Below are 13,097 nucleotides of genomic sequence, written 5' to 3'. Positions count from 1 at the left end.
TAATATAGACACATTAGGTATTATAGTTTCAGCTGACCACTGTCATAGATAAGAAGAGAAGTATCAACTAGGTTAGTAATATGTTATGCATGGTATTGACTGGATGGCAATATTTATTCCTGAAGTCTTTCTTGTAGAGAAGTGGAGCAATACAATTAGACATCAGAATTCATCAGACTCAGTTCTATACCCACGGATGTTTCCAGTTTTTTCCCATTTTCTAAGCAATATTACACTTATTGCAGTTTCACCCTGCATATAACAAACTTTAATTTTACTCATTCACTCTATAACCATTTTTATAATTTCTCCCACATTCTTTATTCTCTCCCATATCTCCAATTCCTTCTATGCATTTTAGCTTCATGAATTAGCTAGGATTGCAGGTATAAATCATCACTACTTGGAATGATTTGCACTCTTCTTTTCTCTTTCCTGCCAAGGATGATGCTCACCACTTGAGCCACACCTCCATTTCAGGCATTTGGTTGGTTAACTGAAGATATGTATATCATAGACTTTGCTGACTTAGTGGACTTTGAATCCCTGGAATGCATACTATTTGATTCTAGTGTATTTTTTTTTTGTTTTGGCCAGTCCTGGGGCTTGGACTCAGGGCCTGAGCACTGTCCCTGGCTTCTTTTTGCTCAAGGCTAGCACTCTGCCACTTGAGCCACAGCGCCACTTCTGGCCATTTTCTGTATATGTGGTGCTGGGGAATTGAACCCAGGGCCTCATGAATACGAGGCAGGCACTCTAGCCACTAGGCCATATCCCCAGCCCCATGGCCAGAGTTTTATTGAGAAGGATTGCACTGATGTTCATCTAAGAAATGTGTCTATATCTGGTTTGGGGATGTGTGTTCCGCTGACTTCAAAGAATGAGTTTGGTAACAATGTTACCATTTTGTATTCATTGAATAGTTTAAGGAATATTGGAATAAGTTCTCTTTGAAGGCCTTATGGAACTCAGTAATACATCCATTGAGTCGGTCTTCTCTTTAATAGGAGGATGCATACTGCCATTTCCATTTCATTACTTGTTATAGGCCTATTTAGTCACTTCCAAACTCTTTTGTTAGTTGCAGTATATCAGTACTCTCTGGAAATTTTATAACTTCCTTGAGATATTCAAATGTGTTATACAAGTTTACAAACCATTCCCTTCTAATGGCCTGAATTCTTGATAGAATCCGTATTGGCTTTCCCACTTTTGGCTTTCCCTAATTTTCAGTGTGTTCTCTTCTTTTTTCCTGTTTTATTTTTTCCCTTTATTGTCACAGTGAATTAGGGAGGGGTTACAGTTTCATATGTAAGGCAGTGAGTACATTTCTTGTTCAACTTGTTACCTCCTCCCTCATTTTCCTCCACCTCCCCCCTATTTCTTCCCCTATCCCCCCCATGAGTTGTACAGTTGGTTTATACCAAATGGTTTTGTGTTGCTTTGGGAATCGTTTGCCTTTATATCGTTTGTCTCTCAATTTTGATACTCTCTTTCCCTTCCCTACTTCTTATAAATGTATATACAGTATCCCGGGTACTAAGATCAGATACACTGATAGCAGGGGTGAAACCACAGGAAGGAAATACAAGAGGGAAAAAAGGGTATGGTTTCACATGGCATGTTGAAAATAATTACAACATTGATATAACACTTGTTTCCATAATGTGTTTGTCCTCTTTTTTTGTGATCAGATTTACTAAGTATCTGTAAATTCTCTTACATTTTCCAAAGGACCAGTTTTCTTCATGATTTCCATGGTATTTTTCTTCTCTATTTTGTTTGCTTATGCTTGAAATTTTATTCTTTCTGTCTAGTCATATGGGGTTTGTCTTGTTTCTGTTGTTCAAGAAGCTTAATGTTCATCATTAACCTGATTTGAGATTTCTCCAATTTGTTTTTATAGGCACTTAGAGCTATAAGTTTTCTTCTGAGTGCTGCTTCCGTTGTGCCTGAGATGAGCTGTTGCTTTATATGTTCATTTCTGTTAAATTTCATAAATGAATTTCCCTTCTAATCTCTTCAGTAACCCTCTGCTCATTCTGCAATGTTTTTAGAAATTTTAGAAAATTGTCTGTAACAGCTCTGCCTTCTGACCCCCAATTTTATTGGACTGTGATCTGTCGGCATGCCAGGAATAATGTCAACATTTTTGTACTTGCACAGGTGTACTTTGTCCCCTAAAGTATGATCTACTTTGCAGAATGTTCTTTGAGCTTCTGAGAAGACTGTATATTCTGATGCTCCTAGGTTAAATATTCACTGGATTTCTGGTATGTCTAGTTGGTCAATGCAGTTGTTTTGGTCTGAAGTTTCTTTGCAGTTTTCCCCTGGATGATCTATCCAGTGTTTACAGTGATGTGTTGATGTCACCAATGATCAATGGGTTTCAAAATCTGCAATATTTTTTGCATATTTAGAATTGTTATACACTCTTGAGCATGAGTTCTATTTATTAGTATAGAATGGCCTTCTTTATTTTCATTAGTTTTAATTTGAAATCTTTCATCTGATATTTAAATTGATACTCCACTCGGTTTTTGGGTGCCAGTTGCACTAAAGATTTTATTCCAGGCTTTCCATTTGAGAATGATCAAGTTTGTGGCAAAATTGGTCTCTTGTAGACAGGTCTTGAATTTTCACCCAATTACTCAATGTGTCATTTATTTGGAGGATTAAATCCATTAATATTGATTGATGAGATGTGTTTGGTAAAATCTTACATGTTATCCACATACTGGATGGTCATTACTCATCTTTGCTAACCATAATAATCTAGCTCTCTACTAAGGGTCTTTCTCTCTGCCACTATCCAGTTCTTATTCATTTACTCTATGTAGGACATTGTAGCTATATTTTGCATTGATGATTTGGTGGCGAAATTTTCCATTTTTCTTATTGTATAGCTTTATATTTGTCTCTGTTACGAAGGAGTGGTTTGCTAGGTATGTTATTTTTTGGTCGTTAGTTGTTTGCCTGTAAGCTGTGGCATACACTTGCTTTCATGGTCTCAAATGAGAAATTTGTAGTTATTCTGATAGCTTTTCCTTCTTAACTAATCAATTATTATACTCTGCGAGCTTCAAAGATCCTTTGATTGGTCTTTATTCATCCTGTGGAAATTACAAGTTGGCTTGATCTGGTTTGATCTGTATGAACTTCTATGGCCTCTTGTACTTGAATGTCTCAATATTTTTAAATGGTCAGGAACTTCTCTGCTAGAATTATGTTAAATGTTTCCTATCTCTTCCATTGTATACTCATTCCTTCCTGAATACCTAGCCTTATACTAGGTCATTTGATTGAGGTATAAAGTTCTTGCAAGCTCATTGTTTCTTGGATTCTTTAGAAAACTGTCCCCTCTATCTATTCTGTCTTCTAGGTTATGCATTCCATTGTTGAGACTTTCTACTTTTCTATTTCTTTCCATTCTAATTGATGTTTTTTTGATGTCTTCAATGTCTTTCCTGATGTTTTCTTTTTGGTCTTATATGGATTTCTTTGCTTCTTTGCTTTATCTGTGTCTTCTTTCATATGTTTTTGGAAGGAGTGGACCTCTATCTTGTGATATTCATTTAGCTTCCCTTTGTAGATGCCATGAATTCTGATAATAGTCTTATGCTGATGATTTACCTTGTGCATGTTTGCTTTCTTTTCATACACATATTATCTCAATGTATTAGAAGCTTTTTGGTACTATCTTCTATGTCCTTCATTTTTCTGCCCTATAGCCTGATTGTTTCCTGCAATAATTAATCTTCCTTTAATTGCCACTTTGTTGTATTTCTTTTTTTGCCAGTCCTTTGGCTTAAACTCGGGGCCTGAGCACTGTCGTTGGCTTCTTTTTGCTCAAGACTAGCACTCTATCACTTGAGCCACAGTGCCACTTCTGGATTTTTCTATATATGTGGTGCTGAAGAACCAAACCCAGGGCTTCATGTATATGAGGAAATCACGCTATGATTAGGCCACATTCCCAATCCCATTTTGTTGTATTTCTATGAATTCTTTTAGTCGCTTATGAACCATTTATATTTCCTTATTTCCTCCTTTGTGTCCTTCTTTGAATAATTTGCATTGATTTTACTATATTACTTTCTTTGGAAATTAATCCACACATAGACATTACAAAAGAGAATGAAAAGTATTTTGATCCTCTTTCTTCCATTATGTTCTTTCCTTTCCAGTATTTCAATCTAAATACATTGGTAATTAGTGCAAGTTCCCATGGAAGTTGTGGAATGTGAATTTCAATGTAAAGTTTCCCACCAATTCTTTCCTCATCCCTCATGCTGGAGGGTCTTCTTTACATGAGTGCCTTAGAGTTAGATAACTGCTTTTGATTTCTTTACATAAATCAAATAAAATTCCCTCATTTGATATTTACACTTTTGTTCTGGTTCATACTGCAAGAAGAGCTGTTCATTGTTTTGCCCATGAGCAAAGGTGAAATATCATAAACTGGGTGACTTGATCCACCTCAGTAGATGATTGGATCAAGAAAATGTGATACATATACACAATGGAATTCTATGCCTCTATCAGAAAGAATGACATTCCCCTTTTGTAAGGAAATGGAAAGATTTGGATAAAATCATACTAAGTGAAGTGAGCCAGACACAAAGAAACATATTCTATGGACTCCCTTATTGGGAATTAGTACACATCTAGGATAATCCTAGCAGAAGATTACAGTAGCTCAATAGCTATGTCCATATGAACACATAAGATGATGCTAAACGAAATGAACTCAAGTTATGGAAACAAGTGGTCTATCATTGTTGTTATTTTCAACATACCATGTGAAATTATGTCATTATTCTTTTGTCTTTATTTCCCATGGTTTTACCCCTGAAGTCACTGTAACTGACTTTAGTACCCTGGATATTATATATGTTTATTGGAAGTAGGGAAGGGAAGTGGAATACCAAAATCAAGAGACAAAAGATAAAAAGACAAATCAATGAAACAGCAATACTTATAAAATTATATGGTACCAACTGTACAACTCATGGGGGAGGGAAACTGGGAAGAGGGAAGATGGGGGGAAAATGAGGAATGAGGTAAAATGTTGGATAAGAATTGTACACAGTGCCTTACATATGAAACTAACTCCTCTGTGTATCACAATAATAAATAAATGAAAATGAAAAAATAAATGAACTTGGTGATTTGAAACGCAAGAATTTTCACACAGGTGGAGATAGTTACCCAAGGTGAAGGCAACAGAACATTTTGTGTCTCATGAAATCCAACACAGGGTTTAATGGAAAATTTTTGCTGTGTTCTATATATGTGGTAGTGGAAATAAACCCAGCTCACTCTCAGCTTAACTAAATTTAGAAATGTGATTTATTTCAAACTGCTTCCATGTCCTTACATAATCCTAAATAAAAGCACAAGACTCTACTCTCATATTATTCCATCCCAATTGGAAAAATGTTTCAACACATTCATTGGCAGAGAAGCAAACATTCAATACATCAAAGTCACAAGTTTGAAACACTCCACCTGAATTTCTATGTTCATTATGCAGGTTTAGTTTCAAGAATTACAAGTTAATTTTGGCCTTTGCTTTTGCTATTGAAGAGATCAACAAAAACCCTGATCTTTTACATAATTTGACTCTGGGATTTGATATCTATGATATTCAATATGGAATATGGACAGCATTTAAAAATCCCTTCATTTGCTTGTTTGGGAAACAAAAGATTCCAAACTATAATTGTATGAGACAGAGGAAGTCTATAGCAGTACTTACAGGAACTTCAAGAGAAATATCCTCCCAGATTGGGACACTGTTAGACCTGTACAAGTTTCCCCAGGTAAGAGTGGAGGAGTGGGGGATATTAAAAATGTCTAATTTCATGCCTCTTGAGACATTAGAAGAGAATATTTTAAAAGACTAGATTTGTGAACCTATCCAATTTTGTCATATAAAAGAGTAAGTATTCAAACATAAAGGAATATGTATAGTCTCATTGGTTTGTAAAAGGGAATGGAAAAGTTAGAGCAGACATAAATTTTTTGATGTTTTACAAATTATCGTTCATTTACTTTTAAAAATCAGGAAATGGATAATGACTCTAAAGTACCAACATATGTTAAATTGGATGCTTGTGGCTCACATCTGTAATCCTAGCAACCCAGGAAACATCTCTAACCAGGAAAATGTAGGAAGTAATGTGTCATTCAAGTGGTAGAGTGCTAGCTTTGAAGGAGAAAGCCAAGAAGTGCATGAGGCCCTGATATCCCCTGGCCCCTGGTGTACACACACACACACACACACACACACACACACACACACACTCATGTGTAAGATATATTGAATGAAATACATCAGACTCAAAAAGGAAAAAGATATATGTTCTCTCATATGTGATATTAGGTCTAAAATAGAAACTTGAAGTATTAAAAAGATATGAACATACACATACCCATGTACATATATGCATGATCAAGTTGACTAAATTAGAATACATGTTGGGGTAGAATTTCATGGTGTAACCTCTCTGAAAAATACACAGTATAAAAAATGAACATTAGAACATGAAGCATACCTTCTCAAGGGTGAGGAGGAAATGAGAGTTATGGGAATCTGGAAAGTGGTACAGGACTAGGGAGTACATGGGTGGGCAAATACCACATAATATTCAATGTATACATGTAAAAATAGAACTATGAAATTCTAAGAATATGTGGAGTGGATATAGTTGACAGGAGTTGATAAAAACAGTTTAAGAGATCAAAAGGAATTCAAGAAACAAATTGATCTATTGTACAATAATTTAAAAATTAAAGAAAATTCTTAAAGTAAAAGGAAAAACTATCATCCACCTACTTCACATAGTCAAATAACATACATCACGACTGGGATTGTGATAGCTGGGAACCTTCTCATTCACACACGGTCCTATTTTCATTCTATTTAGCTTACTTCTGGACCTTTTGATCATGCCATTAGCAACAATAACAAGTTTCCTGGTCTCTATCAGATGGCCCCAAAAGACACATCAATAGTCAGTGCCATGGTCTTATTACTGCTTCACTTCAGCTGGAATTGGGTGGGAATGATAACCTTACAAGATGAGAATGGTTTGTGGATTCTTCCTGCATTGAAAGAAGCGATGGCCAAGAATAGAGTTTGTATAGCTATTGAGCTAGCATTCTCAAACTATGCCATCTCAAATATTTTCAAAATTATGGCACAATATAACCAGATTAATAAATCTTCAACAAATGTTTTCATCATATATGCTGATAATGAATTCCTACTATATTTCATGGTGTGTGTTGAGAAATATTTAATAAAAGGCAAAGTTTTTATCATGAATTCACAGTGGAATTTAACCATGGGAAAATATTTCATTCTAAGTTCAATCCATGTACCTCTCATTTTATCACACCATCACACAGAGATTCCTGGATTCACAAATTTTGTCAAGGAAGTTAACCCTTCCAAATACCCAGAAGACTTTTTCCTTGCTAGGCTGTGGTTAATCTATTTTAATTGCTCAGATCCTGAATCTGACTGTGTAACGTGGGAGAACTGTCTTCATGATGCTTCCTTGGATTGGTTGCCTGGGCACAATTTTGACATGATTATGTCTGCAGACAGTTATGATATATACAATGCTGTGTATGCTGTGGCCCAGGCTCTCCATGAGATGCTTCTTCATCAAACAGAAATACAAGCCATGGGAAATAGAAAAGGGGCACTACCTTCCCCTGCACAGGTAAGGCCTTCTGTGTTGAATGGTACACGCCAAGAAGAAAGTCACTCTGTAGAGATGTCTCTTACTGTATGTATGGTATTAAATATTTCAGGTATTTTTCCAAAATCCACAAAACCATACTTCTTCAAATGTCCTTAAGATTCTCTACACATGTATTCATGTAATCTTCAGGAAAACCATGCCAGGAACAAGGACAAGATGTATTCCATGTTTCTAAGGATCCTTTTAGTTACAAATAATCTCAGCATGCTACTAGCTAATGTTCTGAAAGCTGTAAAAATCACCATTTCCTTCTGCATTACTTAAGTAATTGCAAATAATGAACTCATTCATGGGCATATGTTTTCATAAGTGATCAAATTTTGTCTTACTTTACATATTAAAATTTTACCAAGCTTGAACTATAGACATTTGCAAAATTAGTGGGTGTGGAAAACTGCAGCTAGTCTAATGACAATTTTCTTACTCATGACTATTTAAATGGAATTGGTTCCTCTTGAAAAGAGGCATTCTATTTCTTTGCTGAGTGATCAGAATCCTGAAAGATTAATTTTATTCCCCTCTAAATTTTCTTCTGGGATACTTCATTATGTGTCTCTTCTGTTCTTGAATTCTGAATCTGAAATTTAAGGCAATCAGAAACATTCTTAGTTCAGGTTTTCCTTCTTAACTCTGGGATGTACTTTACCACAATCCAATGTATTTCTTTTAGCTGCATCCTTTTCTGAAGAACATCCAATTTCACAATCATGCTGGAGATCAAGTGATTTTACATGACAAAAGGAATCTGGAGGCAGAGTATGACATTGTGAACATTTGGAACTTTCCAGAAGGTCTTGAACTTGAAATAAAAGTAGGAAAGTTTTCTCCATATACTCCAAATGGCCATCAACTTTCTTTATCTGAAAATATGGTAGAATGGGCCATAGAAAGTACAGAGGTGGGTTGGACCTATAAGTAAGCAAAATCCACCATTAAAATTTATACCTGGCTTGGTGCCAACAACTACTCCTGTAATATAGCTATTTAGTTATCTGATATCTGAATATCATGTTTTCAAATCAATCCTAGAAGGAAAGCCTGTAAGACTAATCTTCAATTAACCATCAATAATGCTGGAAGTAGAGCTGTGCATAAAGCATTACCTTAGTAACCTTAAGCAATAAACCTCAGATATATAGCCACAGCTCCCACTTTAAGACTTAGTTCTGGGCATACACACCAAAAATATTTACACACTATGTGCTTATTAACAACCAAGTGTTGTACATTTGAATATTTCCAAATTAAGAATTGTATTGACTGACTGTTGGATAGGAAAGTGGCAGAATAATATAATTGGGCTGGGTACTGGTGGCTCATGTTTCTAATCCTATATTCTCAGGAGGCTGAAAGCCTCTCATCCAAGATTACAGGTCAGTTTAGAGCTAAACTGGGTAGAAAAATCTGTGGGATTACTATCTCAATTAACTACAAAGAAACTCAAATGGAGATTTGGCTCAAGTGGTAGAATGCTAATCTTGGGGGGGGGGGCCTCAAAGGCAGAGCCCAGACTGAGGTCAAGCCCCAGGATGAGCTCAAAAAAAAAGTTAACAGGTTATTTCTAAATATTTATTGAAAATGCTATCTTAAAATATCAACTGCATTTTCTTACCAGGTTTCTATTCTCTGACAAAGTATTGGAGCAAACAATTCTTGCATTTTAAAGGTTTGTTTTGCCCCATATTGTTAAAGTTCCATTCAATGATTATTTCCTTGCTATTTATGCATCTTTGGTGAGAAGAATAGTTAAAGGAGCCTGAACAAAGACAACATTTCTCACGACATGGCCACTGGATAAATAAGAAGAGGATATGATGGGCCTGGGGTTCAATAACCATAAAATGGGGAAGCCTGTGGATTATCTTGCAGCATACTTTTAAAGCTTCAAAGAGGATTCTTCATCCTTACTCCTCATTAGTACAAATGAGCTGGAGATAACAAATAATGACATGAGTTCAAGTAAACACCATAGATCCAGCCACTAGGACTTACTTTCTCACCAATGATCTTCAATTTTTAAAGGTCTCACAAATCTCAATACTTCAACAGGCTACATAGAAATCAAGGTTATAGAATATAAACCTTTTGTGGTATGATGTGGAATCCATAACAGCATTCAATTCACTGACCACATGTATGTGCATAAAATACTATGCTTAATAATCATTTTCATTAACATGATAAAAATGGTTGAAGTGTCAGAGAAAAGTCTGAACAGATATTGGCATGTATCTGATTTTCCTCAGCCTCCTCACTCTGTGTGCAGTGAGAGTTGTAGTCCTGGATTCAGGAAATCTCCTCAGGAGGGAAAGGCTGCCTGTTGCTTTGATTGCACCCCTTGCTCAGAAAATGAGATGGCTAATGGGACAGGTAAGTTCTTGACTTGAAGAAATTCATACTCTCTCCTAGTGTCCCCAAATCCATGCAGTGCAAAACACTGTATTAGGATTTCAGCATTATGGTTTTTCTGCTTCACTTAGCACTTTCATTGTAAACAAATATTACTGATACTGTTCCTTGAAAAAGAATATTATGGGTTCTGAATTACATGTAGGATTTTTTCCACTCTGTTGTATTTAAGCAACCACTAATGTAAGTTTAACATCTATCATATTAAGAGAAAAGCCTTTTTGAAAATAAGGTCTCCAAACCCATCCTCGTGGCTTACGCTTGTCATCCTAGCTAATCAGGAGGCTGAGACCTGAAGATCATGGTTCAATGACAGCCGGGTCAGGAAAGTCATGAGATTCTTATCTCCAATTAACCAACAGAAAACTAGAAGTAGTGCTGTTCTTCAAACTAGTAGAGCACTACCCTTGAGCTGAAGAGTTCAGGTACAGTGGCCAGGCCTAGAGTTCAAGCCCCACATCCAACAACAACCAAAAAAAAAAAAGAAGATGAGGTCTCCATTTTCTTCAAAAATAATTTAGCAAAAAAGTAGAAATTGTGCACATCTTTATTCCTACTGACAAGAAAAATTCTTGCATCACAAAAAGTACTACAGGTTGAGTGTTGTGTAAAAAGCACAAGGATTGTGTGCAACATGCCTTTAGAGCTTGAAAATACTTTTTAATTTTCTGTTGACCAACCCTTTACAGGTAAATAGGCAAGACAAACATAACCATTGCAAGGAAGGGATACATGGCTTCTACTTGGGCTGTAGAAAGACACACAGGGAAATGTCAGCTTTGGATTTGGGGTCTGACTAGAGCACATAAGGCTGAGAATAACTGGCAGCATGAAGAGGTGCAAAATTTACAGTTAGGTTATTATACATAGCAATTAAATAATATGTGTGACTCACTATGGGTAAAAAAGAGAATGTGGAATGTGTTTGAGAATATGATGAAGACATAAAATAATACTGAAAATGTCTTGTCATATTTACTTTTCTGCTACTAAGTACTGACATATTAGAATTCTCACCATTTATGGATTTCCTAATATCCTTTTGAGTAATGTAAAGGGAATAATAGTTATTTGACATCCTCACCAGACATGGAGCAGTGTGTAAAGTGCCGAGATCATCAGTATACCAACACACTGAGAAACCAGTGCCTACAAAGAGATGCAACTTTCCTGGCTTATGGGGAGCCCCTGGGGATGGCCTTGGCCTGCATGGCTCTTGGTTTATCTACACTCACAGCAGTTGTTCTTGGGATCTTTGTGAAACATCACAACACTCCTGTTGTCAAGGCTAATAATCAAGGTCTCAGCTACATCCTGCTCATCTCCCTCATCTTCTGTTTTCTCTGTCCCTTGCTGTTTATTGGCCATCCCAACATAGTCACCTGCATTCTACAGCAAACCATATTTGGAGTTGCATTCACTGTGTCTGTTTCTGCTGTGTTGGCCAAAACAGTAACTGTGGTTCTGGCCTTCAAGGTCACTTTTCCAGGGAGAAGGATGAGGTCGTTGCTGGTGGCGGGGGCTCCTAACTTCATCATTCCCATCTGTACTCTGATTCAGGTGACTCTCTGTGTACTCTGACTAGGGACTTCTCCTCCCTTTATTGATACAGATGTACACTCAGAACATGGTCACATCATCATCCTGTGTAACAAGGGCTCCCTCACTGCCTTCTACTGTGTCTTAGGAAACCTAGTTTTCCTGGCCCTGGCCAGCTTCACTGTGGCTTTCCTGGCCAGGAACTTGCCCGACACCTTCAATGAAGCCAAGTTCCTCACCTTCAGCATGCTGGTGTTCTGCAGTGTGTGGCTCACCTTCCTGCCTGTCTACCACAGTGCCAAGGGAAAGGCCATGGTGGCTGTGGAGGTCTTCTCAATCTTGGCTTCCAGTGCAGGGCTCCTGGCCTGCATCTTTGCCCCCAAGTGCTACATCATCTTGTTAAGGCCAGATAGAAATGTTCTGTATGGATTTAGGGAAAAAACACATATTGGGAGAAATAAGCCCTCTTAAGATTAAACTTACATATATGATTAATTATAAAGAAGGTTAAGACTAAATCTTCATTTCCTTTTTCCATCAGATATTAGTTTATATTGTTGGAATTAATTCAATGAATAAGTGACTCTTACTCATTTCTCTAGTCATAGTACAATCATAACTTGTAGTCACAGTGAGGTAAATTTGACTTTAATTCTATATATTTTTGTTTGGATTTACTGTATACTTTTTCAATCATCTTCACTAGTATATTTTCACTATTACTGGTTTTGCAATTGTGCTTTGCTAATCATTTGCCTAAAATTTCTTTTTTGTTTCCAGTCCTGCTTCTTCAACTTAAAACCTGGGCATTGTTGGTAACAAGTAAATGCTACATTTCTAATATTTCATTTTATGAGAACTGCAGTACTGATTATTAAACAAACTAAATTACTTGGTCCAACAATATGTTTAAATAAACATATTATGTGACTTGCTTAGTTTGTGCTCAGTGTCCATTGCAGCTGCTGGGCCCTTTCTACTGTACTCCTCCACCCCCATTTGGCACTCATTCTGTTCCTCTTCCCAGCTTCTTTCAGATTTTCACATGCATACACCTTATGTGAGGGAAAGGGTATAGTGTCCTTTAAATTCTCTAAGACTGGGGCTGTGAATATGGCCTAGTGGTAGAGTACTTGCCTCGTGTACTTAACGCCCTGGATTCAATTCCACAGCACCACATATATAGAAAAAAACAGAAGTGATGCTGTGGCTTAAGTGGTAGAGTGCTAGCCTTAATCAAAATGATGCCAGGGACAGTGCACAGGCCCTGAGCTCAAGCCCCAAGACTGGCAAAAAACAAAACAACCAAATTCTCTAAGACTAATTATGAATAAGTCCTTTGATTCCTTATCTTTGGAGTTTTTTACAGCC

The 13,097-nt window shown here is 36.7% G+C and overlaps 1 pseudogene; it reads left to right on the top strand.

The window, feature by feature from the left end:
- The window catches only part of LOC125342371, a 52,507-nt pseudogene extending 40,310 nt beyond the window's left edge, over positions 1-12,197 (top strand).
- Positions 12,198-13,097: the final 900 nt, after the last annotated feature.

This window comes from Perognathus longimembris, chromosome 26 (assembly GCF_023159225.1).
Source record: "Perognathus longimembris pacificus isolate PPM17 chromosome 26, ASM2315922v1, whole genome shotgun sequence".
In the NCBI taxonomy this organism is placed as follows: Eukaryota; Metazoa; Chordata; class Mammalia; order Rodentia; family Heteromyidae; genus Perognathus; species Perognathus longimembris.
This window is presented reverse-complemented; position numbering and strand designations above follow the sequence as displayed.